The 23148-nt window shown below is 44.8% G+C and overlaps 1 long non-coding RNA gene across 1 annotated transcript in view; it reads right to left on the bottom strand.

Annotated features, from left to right (window-relative positions):
* Positions 1–20429, bottom strand: part of LOC135393541 (uncharacterized) — a 33024-nt gene extending 12595 nt beyond the window's left edge. The window contains exon 1 of the long non-coding RNA XR_010422670.1: positions 20351–20429. This is a non-coding gene — a long non-coding RNA (uncharacterized LOC135393541). The remainder of the gene's footprint in view (positions 1–20350) is intronic.
* Positions 20430–23148: the final 2719 nt, after the last annotated feature.

Here is a 23148-nt window from a genome sequence, read left to right as displayed (position 1 = left end):
AGCAGTGAGTTGAGTTGGCCGAGCGGGCGCCAGACTCAAGGATATCCTTGCCTGCGTACTTCTTCTTCATTTTTCATTTCTGCATTCCTTATGAGCGTGTCAGACATTTCACGTTCAGTTGAGTTGAGTAGAGTCACTAAATAAGCTACGCTTCAGAGTATCGACACTGAGGCAAAAAGAGCCGCCATGTTGTTTCGGATGACCTCCAGCCCCACCTCTATTTTGGCAGTAGAAATAGATGAAGGTGAAGTTCAGCAGTGGAAGAAGACGACACTTCGAAGAGCGCTAAGTGGATGGCGCTGGAGGTCATCCGAAACAACATGGCGGCTCAGTGTCGCTACTCTGAAGCGTAGCTTATTTAGTGACTCTAGAGTTGAGTAGAGAACATGGGCGTTCCCAGGATTTTGCCCACGGGGGCGGGGGGGGGTGCAAAGCGCTTCCAGGGGAGGGGCAAGAGTGCAAACCCCCACCCCCCCTACCACATCTTTTTCTGCAGGCGGGCGTTGCGCACTGTGTGGGTGTTCAGATGTTCCTATCATGACATTTGACAATAATCATCGGGACCTATGACTAAAGACTATTTTCACGAGCGACCTTGGAGTTCCATGGTGGGCACGACCCCCCTTGCCCCTCTCTCGGTACGCCCATGGTTGAGAAGTATATGAGAGTGTTCACCTATTCCGAGAACTCGTGTGGAACATACAACTGAAAGGCATATTAATCATATCTATGAAGATAGGTGAACTGGTATAATGTAGCATGTTCCAATAAGATACAGGGACCAAACTGGTATGATATATTTTGTGTGATGATGTTTCCTGCTTTTTTAAAAGGCCAAGTGCCACTCCTGGCTTTCTGGGGCGAAGACACATGATGAACATCTCTCTCTTAGTAAGCTTTAGAAGATGTCTCAATGCTGCAAGAGGAGTACAGTATTTTGATCGCGCACTTTTAAAGAATTCGGGTCGCACAACACTGAAACCACTAGCCACTATAGTCTTTTTCCCGTTGAATTTTGTTGACAGATCCAGCACACTGTACCTGACATTTCGCGTTAGCCCTGCTTCAGTAGCTCGACATGAAGAAACTAGGTGAAACAAAAAGAAAGAAGAAATTCCATTAAATCCTCCTTGTCTCTATTTCCATCTAATTGGTGTCGCTGGCGACATCTGCTGATGTCGTTTCCGCGTCTTCGATCACGGTGGAATTCAACGTACCGTACGGACATCCATTCTGGTGTCGCCTTCAACCTCTTGTTGCTTCTTCCGTCTTTCTGGTGCGTTTCTCTCTCTATATTTGCAGAAGCAAGTGTCAGCCCAAGGTACGATTTCGAACGCCGTGATCGATGGAAAGGTTATCGTCTGCTGTGTTGTAGATAGTCTTCCTTTTCTTCTTTTCTCTTTTCTCTTTTCTTTTTCTTAAGCTTGTGCGCTAGCACCACGCTACCATGGCCACTGTGGCCATGACTATAGTACAGCACGAAGGATGTGGGACACAGACTCTAGCCATGCTGCTTCCTCCAGACACGCGCCTTCTATATAGGGTATCTGTGGTGAAATCAGTGTGAAAAACTGCCAGGAAAAACCCGCAGGAAAAACCTCAGATAGCAAGCTTTGTTTTACATGCTAGCACCATCTTTCCAAGACAGCGGGAAGGAGTGGGAAGGTGGTAGTACGAGTCCTGGGCAGACTTCAGGGGGAACTATGCTGATATCCGTCAGGGATAGTTGCAGGAAAACCCAAGGAAAACCTCAAACAGCACAGCAATCAAGTCCATCATATCCCAGTCTTCAACATGACCTTTTGTAGCTATACCACCAACGATCACTTGGCCTGTATTTTCCCACGCATATATGAAGCGCGCATGCTCCAAAGATTGGGCAAATGAATTGACAAATTGGTAAATGAATGAGCAGAAAGAATTCGAAAACTGCAGTCGTAGTCCTTATCACTGGAAAACGAACGCGGAAAGAAATGGACCAATTAAACTCGTGGCCCAATAACAGGGCACTTGACAGTCTATAACAGTGGGAGGTCCTTCCTAAACCTAACCTAATCTAATCTAATCTGACCTAACCCAACTGAATATATGATGCAACAGGTGAACCCTACCACTGGCTGTGCTGATTGAGATATTCCCTGAGGATTCCTGCAGACGTTCCGCACAGCTGTCGTTAAGCCTTCTGAAGTCGGCCGGGACGTATATATTAGAACCTCCAAGAAGGACTGCAGTTCAAGAAAAGTCAGCGAGTGCCGGGGCTTTAGCGGGGAGCCTAACCCGTCCGTCTGATTGGCAGTCACGTGTGCTACACTATAGGCCATCATCACGCCCGCGTCTACATGCGTAGTCCTCCTTCCGTAGTCCTCCGTAGTCCTAGTCCGTAGTCCTAGTCCTCCTTCCCCCCACTATCGCAATCCTTCTTGCTGCCTTCTCTCCATTTTGTTCGCCTGCACAGCGCTCACAGTCACAGTTGTATCGCGGTGCTGACAGCGAATGAAAAATCTAGCGCAATTATTGTTTTCCACGAGCGCTTCCAGCGGCACTTGCTTTTTGCGATACAAAAGACATCGGTGAATTGAGTTGGCATTTCAGTCTATAGACCAAACACCATTGCAAACTTTCCGCTTTTATCGAATACAGCCATAAGGAGGTTTGCACACAAAGACAGGAACGCCTCAAGAATTTCCAACCGAAGCACACTAAAAAAAAAAAAAACGGACGAAAAATCGCGCTTCGAAATAGAGCGAAAAAAGAACGCACTCCTGGAAAGAGTATGGACGTGTCCGACGGGGTCCTTCTATATACACGAGCGTCTTTCTTTTTTCTTCTTTTTTTCTCCGTTTACCTTCGTTATCGAACTACTTTAGGGAAAGAATGGCTTCTTTCCATCATTGACGCTTCTTGCCAACAGCGGAAATGATAATCTATCGGCACGATGGTGGGTGCGGAGAAAGAATGCTCTCTCTGTGGCTTCGTCGCGCGACGAAAGTTATATGTTCTCGAGAGCGATAACAAATGTATTTTAGCTGCGTTCCCTCAGTGGCCCAGGCGTGGAAAAATAAAACATAAAAATAAAAATAAAAAATGAAAAAAGAAATAAAAAAATTCCTTTCCTTTCCTTTCCGCGCACCGTCAAAGAGACTGCGACACTTTTTTGTGTGTGTGTGATTCAATATGTCGTGCACGCATTGTACTTAACACGCAGAAGTCCCGAGGACTGAGCACGCAGTTATTAGAAATAATAAATATTTTCCCACATGTTGTGTCTAAACCTTCAAAGTACCTCTGCCGTCTGCATCGAGCTCTGACGTCGGAGGTGCCAAAGCCTCGACCATTTCTATTGGTTCCCGTAAGCACGTGATCTCTCCCGTTACCGCATCACAGGGGGAGATTCCCGCCATGATATCACAGCTGGCTGCGGGTTTCGGTGTCGAAGCTGTGGGTTTTCTACTCACTGCTGCTTGGGGCTTCTCGCTGTAAAACCGCCACCACCTTGCTGTAAAACGCTTAGAATGCAAGTTTACATTTGCATACAACAGTCTTTTACATTTATAACTTGGGGGCGGAGTGTCACAGTCAATTCAAGCTATACTTTCGATGGCGTTCAACAATCTCTTGCCTGTACAGTGATTTGCAGAAGGTTGTCACCTGGCCGCGGTGGATCTGCTCGTAACAAATTTCCGTAAACATCCTCAAGCGGTCGTTTGTGGCAGAATCACCCATTTGTGCTCGCGACACGTCACAGGCAACATCATTTTCATGTCGTCTGACTTCACTTATATCCCGCTTTAGAGCTCACCGACATATTCCCATCGGCATAAAACCGAGAGAATGAACTTAATCTACCAGTGCATATTACGCGGTGTTTCTCAGGTGACTTGGTATATAGCTTATTCCTCCGAAGCCGATGATTCCATCGTATCGGAGGAGTGAGTCTCACCGCTGGTGCCGTCATCGCAGCTTTAGGAGTGGTCGGTTTAGTACGAGACATCATTTGCGAGACTACATGCTTTACTGCGGAAGATATCGGATCAAATCAATAGACGATTTTAAAAAGACGCGCGCGCCACCAAGCGTGCGGCGCAAGGCAGCATGGGAACTTTGAGGGACACTGCTCTGTCGTCTGCTTCGGATATGGTTTACCCCGGCTGACGCTGCTGCTGCGCACACAGGGAATGTTGCTGTTCTTCTTCTACCTCCGCCTCTGGCCGTCTCGTAATGATTTAAGGCGCTCTTAGTTCCCGCGCGGCCTTGCGTGCCACAGGTGGCGCTTGCTTTTGTAAAAAGGTCTATTACCGAAGTCGTAAGAAATTACACAACGACGGTCAGAAACAGCAATTGCGTTGCTTATATACAAAATGCTTGGCTGCTGATCACGGGCGGGGCCATTTCTATGGTCACGTGTACTTTGACTTTCGCAGTGTCATGCGACCAGGACCTGGCCAGAATGCGTGTCCCGTCGAAAGATAACTCTCAATTCAGCTACATATCGCTACGAATTCTCGCAACAATTGGAACCATTTACGCCCTGGACAAGACTCCAACATTGAGCAACACGCTCTGCACAAGGGGACCATTCGTCAACCACATGAGCTCTATCGCAGTCCCAGCGGATAACCGCCCCCTTCTCTTTGTGGTCTTCTTTCACACCCACACTTTTTTCTTTTTCGTCTTTGACGACGACGTCTCTTTACACGGTTGCCATCTGACGAATGGGCGACGAAGCCCCAGACAAGAGATCCGGGAAGCGCCGTTATATCTGCGTCCTTTTTTGTGTGTGTGTGCGAGGGTGGCTATTTTTGGGCAAAAGGAACAGCCATGGGTGGGTCGTAGATTACCTTCGTTTTCTTCGGAGCAGTCATCGCGTCAAGATGGGAGAGATACGGTGGAGTGTATAGCCACCATGACCGAGTCTATCTTTGGACGGGCTGTACGGGAGCGTGGGGTCGTTGCCGCGTCGGGTGTGGTGCTGGGGGGGGTCGCGACTCCGGATACGAAACTCCAGGTTGGCTGAGATATGGTAGACACTTTGATTTTGGTTCCATGTAATGTGGGCGCATAGCTCCGCGTGCCACAGTGGTGGTAGACAATTCTTGCATCTTACGGTGTATTCACATGAGCGCCTTTTCCCCAGAAGCGGAAGATGCGAAAACGTCATAGCTTCCCGCTGTCACGTGACCGCTAGCGCTCAGCGTCGTGTCTTCAGGTACACTGCTAACCATGGGGAATATCCTGCGCCACAGCCACAAGATATTCCGTAGCAGACGACAGGAAAAGACGCTGGCGGCGTCGTCTGCTAAGTGTCGTCTGCTAAATGCGCGTAGTACGCCACTCCCGTTATTCCGCACCGTGTGAATGCTCAACACAACACGGGACGGAACTTCGTCTCTGTAAGCAGTGTTTTCGCTTTTTCTTCTGCTGGAATCTTCCGTGAGTATGTCGCTCGTGTGAATACACGGATAGAGTTCAGTGTCCCTTTTCTATTACATCCACTGTTACTTTTCCGTAATAGTCTGAAAGGCTGAGCAATTTCCCGTTACTTCTCTTACGCACGTGACTCGTCACGTGGGCGCCAACCGCGACGACGAAACTTGTCTGTCGTCTGCGACATTACGGCATCGTCTGCTTCAAAGATCAATTGATGTCACTTTTTATGTGGCTGCTCCTTTGCGGATACCCGAATTGAATCGGCGTTTGTACACCTGCTGTCACCACACCTTGCGATGTGAGAGCGAAGGATAATTTATTCCTACTATTTGCCTATTCCTCTTGACGCCACGTTATGATTACCCTTCCCCTCCTGAGGAGTGGAGCATATCCCACTTCCCGCTGCTATCTCTCCAGTCCATAACCGCCAAGAAACACCGCCGAGCAGCATGCCAGACACGAACGACAAAGAAAGAACGGTGCTTTTGTTGCTTTTAGCCGAATATGAAAGTCATATCTGCGTACTTCGCGAGTATATCGTCTTGTTTCCAACATCAGAGTCCGACATGTGTGAAGTCGAGGGGAAAGACACCACGGATCTCATTTAGGGCAACCGAGCTGGCGTGTTGTTTCTCTTATTTACTTGGCCTTTCCCTCGAAGAGACGCAGAGTCGAGCAAAGATCTGGGTCCACGGACGGCGTTATTGAATTGCGTTCTCTCAGGCGGGATAAAAGCGTTTGCTGGGAGACTTTTTGGCCGACCCTGCAATTACGTCGCAGGCTATTAGGTGGCATTCCTCCTGGCAACCTTTTTTAGCCGCCATTGTTTACAGCCTCGCTTATGTGCGTTTTACATTTTTCTCATGGATTCATGAGAGAGCTGAGCTTTCACCATGTAGTGAACACCGACGGAAAGTTCACATGCTATGAACTTTCTTCACGGCGTTCGCGAGAGCTTGCGAAATCCATGTTCTATACGTACCAATGAGTTGAGGATGTCCAGACCACCGCTCGCTAATTCGCCTTTGCAGCAGCTGCCATGCTGCATGCCTGCTTCCTGTTGATGATGCGCATATTGCTGCTTCGCATTGTCTTGATACCATTACTCTTGAACCAAAACGGGTGTTAAAATTAGAACGCGATGGGCTGAAAGAACATCGCGATGAAGCCAACTTTTCGAATGAGCGCGGGTTCACACTGCCATCATCATCATCACCACCACGGCACTCATTGAAAGCCCAAGTGACCAAGAAAATATCCCTCTTACAACAACTCGGACTCAGCCCGGGTTTCTAATTGGAAGATGCACAAAACCACTGAGACTGCCTACTTCACTCCCTCATCAACAGCTACAGTCGTGACGATGCCCACAGCTGTGAGGCCAACCATGACAATAGACGATTTCCGAAAATCCCAGTGCTCCTTGCGTACGCGTTGCATCCTGGGAGATTACTGGAATGAACTGTCCTTCATGTTTCGTTTACGCTGACCTTGACTCCTCGTGGACAATCGGCCGACAGAAGCAGCTTGGAGACGTTCTCCTTCTTTGTTACCAGCAAGTTCCCATAGTTCAAAGCGGCGCTAAGCTCTCTGGGAAACGTCATCATGACGTTGGTAGACAGACTGAAACCGAAACAAATCGAAAGGAGAGGGTTGGGTTCCACGAACGGGCACTTGTTCGCTGCCTCCCATTGAAAGAAAAGTAGGACCGAAGGTCGCGTCCCTTTCATGGACCATCGTAATCCCCTCGAGACCGTGGCTTTCGGGCGCGACATTGTTCAACTCTAGCTTCGAGCGTATAGTTCAACTCTACCAAATTTGTGGCGCTGTCGGACACTATGACGTCATTTGTTTACAAACAAGGAGAAGTCTATTAAGCTGTTACAATTACCACCACGGCATCACCTCCATCCGAAGGGTCACGTGAACCGCGAGACGAGAATTCGTGGCAGGTTATACTTAGGGCCTGACTTTTTAGGGTTAAACCCGTATCCGCCCGATATTTACCCCCCCGAACGAAATCTGTAAAATTCGGGTTTAACCCGAATCTACCCGAAAACAACCGGGTCGCGTGGCACACTCATAAGTGTGCATTAAGATAAAGTTTGATAACATTGCTAAACATTAGTTCCATGTTAAGACAAATTTTTATTAAACAAAACAAAATCACCCGAATTCCTGACGACAGAATATGCCGTAACGGGATTTAACCCGAATACACCCGAATTTTCACATGAAAAATATCACCCGATATTTACCCCCCGAATTTGGCCAAAAATAAAACCCGAAAAAGTCAGGCCCTAGTTATACTCCAGAGAGAAAGCTCTTCCCGTGGTTCTAAAAAAAAAAAAACGTCTTCCAAAGCTGCTTATAACCAAATATCTCTCGTATGAAACGAATCGCACCACGTAATCTGTACATCTAAATCCGTACCTTAGACGTCTTCCTTATCGGCTAAGTACCTCAGACGGAGGTCAATTAACGACGACAGCACCTATACGTATCATGCTGCTAAAATTAAAGCTGGCATCATCCCGCTGGTTAATGCGTTAGTGTTATCGTAGCACCTGTGTGTCTAATCTAATGATATCCTGTTGGTGTTCGGCGTGTACATGAACAACAAACAAACAGAAGGATGCGAAAGCAAAGGCTGCACCTGCGCGAAGACGCTTCGAAGGACACCTGCGCTTCTCTAATATACATACAAAGGATGAAAGAAAGAAAACGTGGTCATTGAACGCTTGGGCTGTGGATGGTCACTCCAAAAAACTACTAAGCCTACCCTGATCAATCTCTCCAATATCGCAGAATCTATTAGGTCCGCATGCGGGGTATTGCCCAATCGAGTATTTTTCTCGTTGAACGCAATGCTGTATAGCGTATTGCCATACGCGCTCATATATATCCGACACTCTCAGATTATGTCTGTGATATAAACACGGTGAGCGATAATATGTACGTGAACATGTGCAGCCAATAGAAAGTTTTAGCTGACCGTTGATAACATGGCTTGCGTCGAACAGTATCAACCGGAACCAATCAGTGGATAAGATTCTAAGTCATGCACCACTGCGATTGGTCCCGATAGGCACGATAGCGTTATCAACGGTATACTGAAACTCACTAATAGTAGAGAGTTTTTAGTACATCGTGCACTATAGATATTGCGTACGTGAGGGATAGCATAGGTGGTTCCGCGCAATAATGCGCGCGCGAAGCTCCCTTTCTGTTATGGGCATGCGCAGAACCATCAACGCTATCCCTTACGTACGCAAAAGCGATAGCGTACGATGTACTAAAGCTCTCTACTAGATCGTTTTAGTACATCGGAAGAATTCTACGAAAACGGTATACGATAAAAGACGTTACCAAATCCAAGCTTAGTATAATGTGATGTCACTCACTCCAAAGAAAGAGGGTGATTCGTTTATCGTGTTCATTCGGAACTGTTATCGTGATCCCCTTCCGATGTACTAAAACTCGATACCTATAATACGCTATCGGCTTTGCGTACGTAACGGATAGCGTCGATGGTGCGCACGCCCATAGCAGAAAGAGAGCTTCGCTCAGGACCACCAACGCTATCTCTTACGTATAGCGTACGATTTACTAGTGTCGCTAATGTTCTTGGGTGTGTTCCCTGTTTTTCCTCGTGTTTTCTGACAGGCTTTCTAAACAGATGTAGGCACAGCTCCATCTGAAGTCGACCCAGGAGGACCCGCACCAGCCATCCCTCTCTCCTCTCTCGATCTGTTCACGTTTGTACGCTGCTCGTAGCCTCAGTTGCTTCGCGGTGCTAACACTAAACCTGAAGTCTGTGTCGTTTCGTGGCCTTCTGGTTGCTTTCGATTTCATTTGACCTTCCTACTTCACTTAAGTCTGACATGCGTTGGGACTTTATTTCATTTAGACATTTATTTCGTGTTCTCCAAGGGCTATATGGATCTGTATGGAACAGGTACGGGTGCCTGATACAGCCTCCTGTCACGAAAATAATAAGACGCATGCACGTGTAGCTATACAGTAATACACTTTCACCTATCGTGCACAGAATACTAGATGTTCGTTAAAATTGAAAACCACGAGTGACTGGAAACGAAAACCGAGACCAATCCGAAACTGATGGATGTTTGAGTCCCCGACGAGAAAAACGGGGTTTATTACGCAACGACGCAAGCAAGAGTATACTATGTACTACCTCCACGTTATACGTTCGATATCGGCAAGCTATAATCATATGTACCCTCCATTGCAATACCATCGGAAGTCGTGACACGTCAATGAACCAAATGGCCTATACGCCGTGTGGGGGGATCTTTTATGACCACGGCAACGTGCAATGACGTCATGCGTCCACTAGTAACCGAGTGAGAGGCGCCGAAATCAGGCCGTGCCGACGAAGACACGCCCCTCGAGCGCTTTGATAGCATATGCAGGCGACTATGTTGGGTCAACCTCTGGCCTACTCAGCTGACTCAAGCGCGAACCACTTGCAGAGTGTAAGAGCACAGTCACAACAGGTTTTTCTACGGCGTTTCTTTTTCGGGTGTATATGTATGCAAAATGTTTTTGTTTATTTCTGTGCAGTATTTTTCGATATGCTTAGTGTTGCGAGTCCACACAAGAAGGGTCGTTGCTGACGTGGCCAAGAAAAATAAATGAAACCAGAATAGAGAGCCAGGATAGCCGGAAAGGCAGTCTGATGAAGCCAGGATAGAAAGCAGACGAGAATCTGCTTGGCGCGCTGTAAATATTTTTGTCTGCCAGAGAAATCGATCCTAATATTGTAGTTCGTTATTATTTTGGGTGTATTCAGTGTACTATTCTATTCAATATAATATATTTCATGTATGTACTTCATATTGCAAAACAGAACACGTATAATCAGAAGCAGGCGATTGGGAGCAGACGACAAAGTGAGGTTGGAAAGCATGAGAGGCGCAGATCTGCTTTGCGGTAAATATTGTCGTCTGCGAGAGAAATCGATTCCAACTGCGGCGACATCAACCTTGTATTCAAGCTTGGTCATCATTCTTCATTCTTAATCATCGTCTGCTTTGTTGCATGGAGCATGCGTGACACGAATCCACCAATGCGCTGCTCAGGACAACATCATTGCACTCTGTGGTGCCAAAAAAAAAGGGAGTAGACAAGATGTAATAAGGTTTGGTCTCGAACCACATCTCAGTAGGTCGTATCACGTGACGCAAATCGACCACGTAGCACTGCAGCCAACGCGTATCGCTCAACCTTGCACGAAACGCAAAAACCCACAGTTTGTTTTTATGTATAGGGCGTCTCATTTTAACCGTACGACCGTTAATTTCACCCACGCCCATGTCATTTGGCTGGAACGCCTTTACGCGGAAGAAGGTCATTTAAAATTCAAAGGGGGACGGCGTGCGGGCTGAATTACAACCCTTCCTTTTTTTTTTTTCAATGGACCATCGAGATGTGTGCTCATTTCTGTCACCGCCACCAGGGAAACTGCCGTTTTAACGCCACCTCCATTGTTAGTTCTCCCGGAAAAAATACTTCTTCCTGTCGGAAATGGGTCCGCGATTGCCCTCCTGTTTGCCGTCGATCAGAGCACGCAGCGAGAAGCCAGAGTTTTGTTCGTTTGCTTGCTCTTCGTACGCGTTTCAAACGGAGATGACGGATATTAACAGTGTCGTTTGCTTTTGTGACACAAAACCTCAGCCCATCATCATCATCGTCATCATCACGCAACAACAACTCCACCTGTTGTATTTATGTAGCGACTGCATGCTGCACACAAAATGAACTGTTTTATATTGCCGGTTTCAGAGACTACTGATGTTTCTAAAGTGCGCACTAAACTAAGTATTTCTCCACACTGAATAAAGTCTGCGTCGAAGCCAAGTAAGCAAAAGCGTCAATGCTGTCTTTTTCTTTTTTTTCTTCGCCCCGGCCAAACAGATGAAGAAGCAGAAAGTTCAACATTCATTTCGGCATTGTCGATACCGATTGGTCAATCGAAACAAGCCGCAGTGAGACAAAAAGGAAGCTAAAGAAGAGCCCGCAGCAGCAGAATGCAACCCATTGCGTTCTTTTATCAAACGCAGACGACACAGGGACGTAAGTTGCCCTGCCGTCTGCTACATAAAAAGCAACACAGATCCTGTTACGTGTGGCTGACTCCATGCTTCCTGTATATTTTATCTCCTTTATATTTTACGTCTCGGTTTGAGAGAGCAGGTAACCACGCTACTTGTGTTTCCTCTTTTTTTTTTTTTATCTGTGTGTGTGTGTGTGTTCGTACCTCCTCCAGCTCCGAGAGAGAGGAGAACTTCCCCATGGCGTCGTCGCACATACATACGTCACAAGTGCGCGTCACCTGCTTTCTGGTGGACTTCCCACGCTGTCGTTCCACTGTTCGCGAACAACCCAAACACCTGTGTGTCGTCTGCATGCGTCGTCTAACCTTGCTGTTCAGCCGCGTCGCGTTTTCTGGGACGCCAGCTGAGTCAGCGGCCACAATTACTACCATGGCAGGTTTTCCTCGGGTCGCTGGTCCATCAAGCGGCTTGCTCTGTGCACGGTGCAGATGGCAATGGAGTGTTCCAGTAGATATTACGCGTGTAAAATAACAAACAAACAAAAATACCTTACGAACTCACAGGTCCACTTCATTGATGTTTTAACAGTTGAATATAGGTTGTGCAGAAAATAAACCAATGATCTTCAAGTCCACTTCAAGTCCAGCGACTTTCTGATCGCCGATCGTTTCTCAGGAGTGCAGAAGTGGCTGGCAGTGTGACCAGCACCTCTACGCAGAAAAAAAATAAAAATAAAAATATGACGTCCGCTTAGGACAAAAAAACTGGTCCCCTTCCTTCCAGCTGTGCACCAACCATTCTGCGTAATTGCATGGATCAAAACAAGAAATGGAATGGTCGGGCTTATACAAGAAGGAAATTCAAGAACACACATTTTAATCAAAAGATGGGTTTCTTTTCTGGCAACAATGTCGCACCAGGATCCATGTCACGCTAAGTTACATCATCACTACAGGAATTCGGAAGCACTGCTTTCCTCAAGCCCTTCCATTCGATGCTTTCCGCTTATTTTCATTCTAAACTGTGTTTCACCTATCTTTTTTTTTTTTTATAGGTGGCAGTACAACTGATATTATCGCGCCTCTCTAATTATCTGACACGTCATCTCTTTCCTTGATGCCCATCTTTGTTCAGCTGCTTCCTCTAGAAAACGAGTAAAGCGTCTTCTGGTGCTTCTGGATAACGAGAGATTAAGGAATTACGATCCTGAACTTACATGACTGTTGGCTAACGCTATTTCTATTTTCGAACCGCGCAGATCTCCCGACAACGTGAAATGTCAGCTTTGCACTACGAAGAAGACGTCATAAAGCTAATCAAGAGAAGACACGATTAAACACAACCCTTTTGTGAGTTTTCTTCTTGATATGTCTGCAAGCAACTTGGTATATCTCTATGGTCACGCTAAAGACTGGAAGGTAGTGGGTTCAAATCCTACCATCGGCTGAACTGCCTAAGGATTTCTGGCAGTTTTTCCAGACGGACGTTGATACTGTTGTCCCTGAAGTCGGCCCCGGATGCATACTAAGCCCACTGTTTTCCATTCTTTCGCCTTCCTGCTGTTCTTTCTCCACCCGTCCGTGTGTGAACACCGCTCAAAGCAACAGTTGCTTCGAGGCGCTAACTCGAAATAAAAATAAAATAAAAGAATTGATGACGTCAATTGTCTCGATCGGATTTTACGCATGGTAATGTTTGAAGAGGGGAGATAATGGCGTAAGCCTTGTATTCGTTTTCTACAAGTGTAGCCCTCTTGCGGTAGTTAGCCGCATAACTTTTGAAACGACGCACAGCTAAGCTGGCAACCATGGGAACGATCCAATCCAATCCAATGCTCCGAAGCCTCCTTTCCTATCACTGTGTCCTACGCATCAGGAATTCTAAACATGGGGATCTTCTACTATTTAAGAGAGTTGGAAACCACGGGGACATATGTCTCTATATTGGCTGATTTGTTCATCTGTTCCTCAAAAGTACGTGGAAACACTATCAGAACAGATCTACTGCACTCATGAATGACGTCTTCAGCCCGTTTGGTGTCACGCATGTTGACGATCATCCAAAGAAAAACCAAACAAAGTACCGTCACTATTATCGGGTAAACCCTCGTGACCAACGATAGGATGCGATATCGAGCGATGCCTACGAGAAAACCAAAGTCGAGAACCTCAACAAAAGTGCGCGAGATATATGAACAAACCTCTTTCTAAACGACTATGTATCAGTTGCACTTGAAGATCCAAACACCTACACAGAAAGCCAAATATTATGCCAGCTTCTTCCGCAATTCGCGATATCTCCGCTGGCCTTTGTTTTGCTTTGAAAACTGAGAAACCCTATTATGTAAATTGATACCGATAAGAATAGTTGCTCAGATTAGGCAATGAAGCGCGTACAATGGGCTGTATATATGAGATAAGGCGATGATGCGACAGATATGTCGCCCTCTCTCTCTATTGGGCGGTCACAGGGGCATATTCCGATCCCCAAATATACACGGTTAATCCAGTCACCGGGGGTAATATAATAATAATAATTCCTGTCTTTACGTCGCCAGATAAGATATGTTATCTTTCTTGGCACGATGAGAGCGTACTATGATATCATCGTGTTTGTTGCCTTTGCCTCTTTGCTTTTATCTATCACGCAAGCAGATAATGACTTATCAGTAGCTGTGGTGGGGCTGGGACGTCAAAAGAGCGTTGAGTACCTCAGCCTGTTGTGGTTAAAGTTGCCAATTACATAGTTTTGTTTTGTGTTTCTTTTTGTTTTTTCTTTCTTTCTTTCTTTTTTTCTTTTTTTTTTTTTTTTTCACCAGCACGAAGGAATTGCTGCTATGAGGAAGGAGTGATATATCCGCGGGGTGTTAGTATGGTGTAGACTGTTTCAATGATACGTTTTATTTTATATATTACTTTGTCACCACAGACAAGACCATAAGCCGAGCCAGGTGTGGAGTAGACGTCTCTACCTTTTTTCTAGCTCTTGCATGCATTCCATTATGTTCACCCAGGAAACTATATAAATAAAAGGTGAAAATAAAAATAAAGCTCGTTGTTGTCGGCTAGAAATGCAAAATTTCCGGAATGGTTCATGCTTTTTCGTGTTCTCGCGGAAAAATATATTTCTTTTTTGTTTTCTCTCAGACGGTATGACTTAGATTTATTAGCGGCCATTACACAACGAATCAAAGTGTGCTATCAATTATAAGACGTATAGAATGTGGAAACAGAATGCAAGGAAACTGGTGTGGGCTAGAGTTGTTGGCAACATTTCCCCGTGAGTCTGGTAGGCATGAAGGGCATGAACAAGGACAAATGCGCAAATATAGTTTTTATTTGTTTAGCGCGCAAATATGAAACATTTTATTTTCCTTGCACCAAGTTAAACAAAAGAAGAAATATAACACCATTTTGGGCCAATGTAACCATTTGCGCGAGACTTCTAGAATTAGTTAGCATAAAACAGTTGTGCAGAGATGCAAAATTCATTGACAGTTTTGACTTGCTGAAGTTGAAGAACGTATTTCTCATACCTCTTTTCGGGAAGAAATTGAAAAAAAAGGAAAAAAAGAGACAAGAGGAACTTTGATTTGAGAGAATATCATCGTTCACCACATGAATAAAACGTGAAATAGCTTCTATCTCAAAAAGACGCATGCTTTGTTGATACTATGACCACGTTTATCCATTATATTTTCCCAGAACTATATATTTTCGCGATTGGAAATTTTGGGAATTTTTTCCGATGCTGATAAAAATCGAATAGCGACTCTCTTTTCCCAGTTTTTTTTTTTTTTTTAGTTTTTCTTCGAAGCCTCGCACGTGTAGTTTTGTAGACATCACTATATGCTAGAAGTGTTTTTTTTTTTAGATGTTGAGAATATTTTATTATCATAATTATCTGGGGGGGGGGTAATTACCCAAGTAAGTAGTAACCAGGGGTGGGCAGTAATAGTAATACTTTGTATTATAATACTATTACTGTAATACTTTTGAGTATTTGTATTATGTATTATAATACTCATTTTTGAAATGTATTTGTATCTGTATTATAATACACAAAATCGAAGTATTACATGTATTATAATACTTTTGAAGGTGTAATACCTTCCCAGAGGTCATATGTAAGACCTCCTAGGTGTCACCAGTGCACTTTATGAGTAATTTTTCGTGTCCCACAAACATCTGGACACCAACAAGGTCCCTATTATTCCTTTGCTTCAAACTATCCCAAAGGGAGTGACCTCAGTGTCAGAGGTTACTGGGGGCTTCCTCGCATTCCTTCCATTTCAGCGTCCGTAAAGATGAGTCATCGCATTGCAAGCCCTGTGTGGTATGAAAGAGTGCGTCCAGTCCTGGCACCCCTGTATGGGGTTGCACTATGGACAGTTACACACTTTTGAACGGCCCACATTTTATCGTCCAGGGTGGACGAAATGAAGACTCTTCCACACTGAGAGCAAGCTGTTCACTGTGATCGAATTGACCAGCGCTTTCTCATCATATTCGGAAAAGGCATGCCCTATAGAGGACTACCCTTTGAGAATATGCTAAACATGTAAGCATCTGAAATAACACGTCATTGGAGAATGACTGGCTCGATAAGTAATGCGCAAATTATATAGATTTCTGATTTTCTATTCCTTTCTTTCTCCCCAAGTTACGTGTCAATGTATTACTAGTATTACTAGTGTAATACACAGAAGTATTAGTATTATGTATTATAATACCTCAGAATCAAAGTATTACGTATTAGTATTATAATACCGATTTCTAGGAAGTATTATGTATTAGTATTACAATACAAAATATGGGTATTACTGCCCATCCCTGGTAGTAACTGATGTAATTATACTTTGCTTTTCACTAACACCATAGCAACGTACATTAATGTTCTATAAGTGCAAGCTATCGTTACAACTGCTAAAGATATCTGCAATCTACCCTTCGTATTGGGGGGTACAAATATCGGGCAAAATTCCACTGAAAAAATAGGATTATTTACACTATTTACATAGCCATACATTTTTTTTTATCATTACATTACATTTCATAGTTTACACCTACGGTTTCATAGCACGTATATTTTATACAAAGAACCGGTTTTGTACCGGTTAATCTTTTCGCGAACCGGTTTGAACCGATACATATACGTCACCCTGGAGCTAAATCGCAACCGAACCTTTCTGCCTGAACCCGAACCTTGAACCGATAAAATTTTCGGTTCGACATTCTGGCTGCATAATCCACTCAACCGCTGGTCCAGCAGCATTATTTTTTTCTTGGCCACCTTGACAGTGTCAGTTCATTACCGTATGAATCAGTGTGCTTGGCCCGACCGTCAGTGTGTGACTATAAACGAGAAGACAGAGAAGGCTCCCTAGCCCCCTCCAAATATCGACGTTTTCGTTTTCGGCCGAAATATATAGCAGGTTCCCGAAATAGACCCATGGGACATTAGTGCTCCCAAGTTCGTCGTCGGGCCCGAAATATTTCTATCTATACACCTACAGGAAGCGAATGTCACGGCCGTCCACATATTGATCGTGGGTCTCACGGGTGGTTGCTTCGTGAGTAGTCTTAGGTTGAAGCACTCGCATTCTTGCAGCTGTATCGAGTTAGGACCCGACCTTTCCGGACTCGGTGTCTTCCACATGTATACTGGAACGGTTGAGATCGGATGCTATATTTCTGTATATGGTGTATTAGTTTGTTAACCGATTTGTCTAGTTAACTCTTTCAACTTTACGTACGCCATATGTTCCTTGTTTTGTATTACATTTGTTACATGTTACTCTATTACTTATTTGTGTATAATATTGTGTGTTATTTGTGTATTTCTTATGCGTGTTTCAAATAATACCATGTACTTGCCACACATGTAATGGTGTTGTTATTTTGATAAGTGTCTCGTTATTGTATGATGTGCCTCTCTGCCTTCTTGGCCCTGAAAGTATATAAAATAAATAAATAAATAATGCGACAGACTGTTTGCAGTACGCTCAAATTGTGTCACCACTGTATACAACGAAACGACGAAAAACCTAAGCCAAGGGGCAAAAAGGAACACACGCAAGACGTTCTCAACGTGTTGTGTGTGTTACTTTTTTTCAGTGTTGTACATAGCGCCGCTACTAGTAACGGCGCTACCGTATCCGTTACTTTTTTCAGTAGCGGAGTAGAGATCGCGCTACTTTTTTTAAACTGGTAACGAAAGAAGTACTTCCGCTACAAATTTGCGGTAGCGCAATCTTTGAGCGCTACCGCTACTTTCCGAGCTGGAGTTCGCGACAACTCGACTTCGACCTATCATCAAACCTCCACTCTGCCTGCCTTCGATCAAGCTGCCCGATATCACAACTCATTCTGGGGAGAGCGGGCAAATAGCCGAAAGGAGGGCACAGAGGCCGTTATCTTACAAAGAGGATGTGTCCTCCACGTGTTCCCTATTTGGGATGAACCTTCTTGAAGATTTGGTGCGTTGTTTGAGTTGTCTGCAAACTGACGTCACTCCATTCTGGAGCCGTCCTCGCTAGCTATGAGTCATGACATTCCACGTGACATTGCACCACGTACGCTCAGGTGCTTGACAGTAGCCATTTCTTGTCCGCTGCAATGGAGGGACCATGGCCTGCTACAGTACAAAACAGTAGCGTGGTGTTCAGATGTCTACTATGCGCCGCGGTGGGAAAGCTTTATCTGTGCGTCAAGGAAGTCAACGTCCAATTTGAAAAGCACACCATGGTATGTTTACTAACTTCTCGTTCCGGGCAATCCGAGTTCCTTTTGTGACAAAGCTGCTGAGCCTTTTATCGGTAGACTCGCTTTGTGCTTTATTTGCTTTAGAGGAAGAGAAAAAGATATGCAGGATACCGACTAGGCTTTAGTAAATCTGTACAAAAAAAAACGGTTTTCAAAATTTTAGCCTTCAGGCAACCTACGTGTAACCTCCATTGGACGCCGATTTATTATTTTGAGATATTGTTTTATTTTATTATTTTAAGACGTTTGAAGTACGTCATCAACGATACTGTTTGTTTCTTTCCTAAAAAGTAGCGCATGGAGTATCGCGTTACTTTTTACGGGTAACGGTAGCGGTATGCCGCTACTTTTAGGTGCGTGTAACGATATCGGGATTTCGTTACTTTTTGCTCAGGTAGCGCGTATCGGCATTGCGCCACCTTTTCTGGGTAGCGGGTACAACACTGCTTTTTTTGCTCCTTGTCTCGGGGTTTTTCGTCGTTTCACAATAGTTCGCCTGCACCCTAGCACTTTTACCGCGAATACAGTAACAATACACAAAAATAAGGAAAAAACAAAATATCTGACGAAAAAGGTTTCAAATAAAAAGCATTTCACAATGCGTTTCGCCAAAAACTTTGAGATTATAGAGACGGAGATTCAGCCAATATTTTTCGTACTAATTTGAGATGGCGTTTGGTGATTAGCTGCTTGCCGTATAGTCGCCCGCGCTACTGCAGGTAGCGTCGAAGGAGATTGTGCATCCTGGGCTGACTTCACAGTGATCTGTGCCGACGTCTGGCTGTCTGAAGAAAACTGGGTTCGGGGCCGGGGCTTGAGGGTTCGCACCAGACTGTGCAGTGTCACGGTCAAATTAGGACTTTACGTTTCAGCCTGCGCATTGTGCAGTATGGCCATTGTCCCTGTCATCAAATAAATTAATCGTCCAACATAAAACGTGTGTTCCGAAACGCAGGATAATAATAATAATAATAAAAGGACACAGATAGAAGGGACAGGTTATCCATCGTGATCAGCAGAGCACTAGCTGATGAATACACAAAACATGGCCTCGAACTCCTCGCTGATTGGCTGTAAAAAGGAAACACGTGACAGGGACGTAGGATGCCGTGCCGGGTACGTCGAAAGAGTCTTTATCTGTTGAAGCTACGGACGCGCTGAACGACAACAGATATATGACCTTGTACACGTTGTTGACCTTGTAACAATGTATAGTCTGAAAGAAGAGCGTTGCGTCTGTAGAGTAGCTTTGACTATTTAATGCTTTTGGTTGTGTATAAGTCGTCAAATACAGGGTGTTCAAAATTAAGCTTTCACTAGCACTTTATAAATAGGCGAACAAAAGAAACCTGGTGCTACTTTTTCTGTTCCTTGAGTAAGAAACAGGTGCTACATAATTAGCAGCACCTGTTTCTTACACAAGTAGGGTAAAGTTATCATCCGGTTTCCTGTCATCGCTGTGTTTGCGTAGCGCTCGTGAAAGCTTAACTTTGAACACCCTGTATTAGTAATGAGAAGGGAAAAAAAAACGCAAATTAAAAGTTATCGGCCGATATGTGTTTTGGAAGTTTTCTTTTCCTTTTCAACTTCCGTGCAGACGTAGACAGATGGAGAGAGGACAGGAGGGAGGAAGGGACACAGGGGGGTCAGTATGCGTCGTGGGCCGGCTTCAGGGGGAATTGTGCCGACATTCCTCTGGAAAGTCTGCTGGAAAACCCAGGGAAAACCTCAGACAGCACAGACGGTGACGGGAATAGAACCCGCGTCCACCTCCCAGACTCCATCATTTGTGAATTGCAACATTATTATTTTCGCAGCGTAGTTCCGCAGCATGCACGAATGACATTCATTGCGAATACCGTTCACTAGAAACGACACTCAACTTCCCGACACGTCAGGGATTCAAAGCTAAAATTATGAAACATTTTCATGCTACCCTTCACAGGTGAGTGAGCTCATCGTACGCGCCATCCCCACAACCAGACGCCTGATTCATCCTTTGTCAAGGCCAACGCGCAAGAACAAAAGGCGCCGGGCGTCAAAGGGGACGGAATAATAAAACACAAAACCGCACGGTACCTCTAAAACCTCCCACGCAGAGTAGGCCATTGTTCCAGCATCCTTTATGCGACGTCAACACCGCTATCATCAATGCTTTTCCTCCTCACCCTCGTGCTATGGGAACAAAGAAAGGGAGGGAGGTGTCTCAATCCACTTTCGATTCATGCCGAGGAATAAAGAACATTAAATGTTTGAAAAGAGCATTCAGGGTCAATGACACATGTTTGTGGTCGGTGAAAGGTAGTGAAAGAAAAAGAAGCGCGACGTTGTTTTGATTATTATTCGCGAGACAAAAAGGGTTTTGTCGCACCAGGAAATGTAGTGGTCGCTAGAGTCACTATAGCGATTGCGAAAGTAATGGTCTAGACTCCAGAGAGCTTCCTCTTGTCGTCTGCCTTTCTCATCTGTCGTCTGCTACGACGTTCTGTTTGGTAATCGTGAATATCGGGATACGCGCAGCACGTATTCGGTTGTTCTGATTGCTGTCGTCTGCGATGAATACCGTCTGCTGCAGACTGTACTCCCAGTAGTATTATTTCGAAACATATGCGTGGTTTGATCAAGAATACGCTTTACGTGCAGGAACGGAGTGCGCAAGAATGTATTGCGAGAGCACAGAGTGGGTTTGCTGGCTTTCGTCTGCATCCAACGAAATTGTGTTTACTTGGTCTAGTTGTCTGCTGCGCCGTCTTCTGATGCTGTAAATGTGCTGCATATAATGACGTCATAAACGTTTGATGTGGTTGCGCCACACACATAGAAATTAGTTGCGTTTCTTCCATCTAGGTACTCGTCCGCATCGAAAACTATTTTAGTCGTATCGTCCGCTATCCCATCTGCTATGAATTCCGTTGTTCTCGAACGCTGTATATTGCGTGCCTAACGAGCTGCTTGAGAGGTGTTGTCACTACACTCTATCAGACGTATTGGACTTAATGGAGCAGCACTGATCACGTGACGCAGGTATGTGTGTTACGGTTCGCCGTGTTATTTTTCGACCGACCCGTTTCCTGCTGTTACCATCATTCGATATATCCGATTTCAACTTTCCGTTCCATCCGTACAAAACAAAATGCGTGTGTGTTATGCAACCGTATATAATTGCACGTGGGCCTCATAGGGAGTGCAATCCAGTCTTGCATGCACAGGTACAAAAAGTCGGCGGATCATTTATCACTCCGGCAAAAGTGCACTTTTCATTCCCTTTCATTTTATGACGTAAGACCGTTGCAGCGATGGCGATCTTCCCCATAAAATTGTGCTTTATGGCCTCTCGTCTGCAATAGAAATGGTACGGCGAGATCTCAGATAGAGCACTAAATTTGGGAAACGGTTCTCCTTTGTGCATGTACAGAGAAAAAGTGGCCCTATAAAACGAAGACGCTGATTTGTCGAAGCTTCTCAGCCATATCGTAGTGAACGGGCTATTATGCATTGGCTTCGGAAAGCGAAAGTATTATCCGGCTATCGTGATGCGCTAGCCCTTGTGCGGATGTTCTTTTAAATGGAAAACTGAATTGACAGGACGCATGCGGGAGATTCAGTGGCATACAGAGACTGTTCAAAAAGTACACAAATTGGGTTTGTAATAAAACGTAAAATACCTGCATATACAGGGTGTTTCAAAAAACGTGCCATTCGGACTTTAAAAAAAACGGGGCGACGGAAAAATACGGGGTAAACGGCATTTGTGTGGCAACTGAATTTGCCACCTTGAAAAAATATTTTCATTTCATTTTAATTAAAATAAATTGAATTTCTTTAATTGAACTCCAAAATTTCCCAAGTCAACCTAACGTTTTTTTTTTTTACAGAATTTGAGACCCCGTATCGAACTTAGTCAGATCCACCAAGAAGTCCACTCGATATTGCAAATAGAACTGCCCAAAAAAAGTCCCGAAGTTGAGGCTTCAGAGTTTCGGGTATTCAACATAGTTCGCTACGGGCGCTCTAATTCTGTAAAAAAAACGTTAGGTTGACTTGGGAAATTTTGGAGTTCAATTAAAGAAATCAATTTATTTGAATTAAAATGAAATTAAAATATTTTTTCAAGGTGGCAAATTCAGTTGCCACACAAATGCCGTTTACCCCATATTTTTCCGCCGCCCCATTTTTTTATAAAGTCCGAATGACACGTTTTTTGAAACACCCTGTATATGAAAATAAACTTTATGTGACTATAAAATGCACAGTCGCGCACGGGAAACTGCCAACGGCGAACTGAGACTAACCTGGACATAATACAAACACCGAACTTGAACTAACCTAATAATAAACTAACCAATCTGCAGCGCTCCGTTGTGTCCGCCCTACTAAGCCTAACGGCCGCTAAAATGTGGCTTTCGTTCGCTAATAAGACTTGGACAGACATCGAAAACACGCGAAAATTTGAGTGGTTAAATAGTGATGTCGTGTTTTTAAAACACGGCTTATCATCTTACGAAGCAATCCAGCATTCTCCTTGATCTTCCTTGTTTCGAGAACGTGGCTTTCGAGACCGGGGATTTCGCGACTGGGAATATCGAGGTCCTCCCATGAAACTTATTACGCACCTTCGAAGTGACTGGGCTTGCGAAGCAACGGTTCCCTCCAGCTGTACATAGTGTATATACATCTCATTTTGCACTATTCTTGTGTATATCATAAAGCACACTAAAATGAATGAAATGAATGAATTAATGAAATGAATAGCAGTGTAGCCGATCGTCTTCCACGTCGAGGCTATAGGCGGTGACAACGGGTTCGAATCCCTGCATACGATGTGCTGTATGACATCAGGTTTTCCGGTAGCTGACAGACGACTGTCGACACAGTTC

The sequence above is a fragment of the Ornithodoros turicata genome, chromosome 4 (genome assembly GCF_037126465.1).
Source record: "Ornithodoros turicata isolate Travis chromosome 4, ASM3712646v1, whole genome shotgun sequence".
Classification (NCBI taxonomy): Eukaryota; Metazoa; Arthropoda; class Arachnida; order Ixodida; family Argasidae; genus Ornithodoros; species Ornithodoros turicata.
Note: the sequence above shows the minus strand (reverse complement) of the source record. Positions and strands in the feature narration are given on the sequence as shown.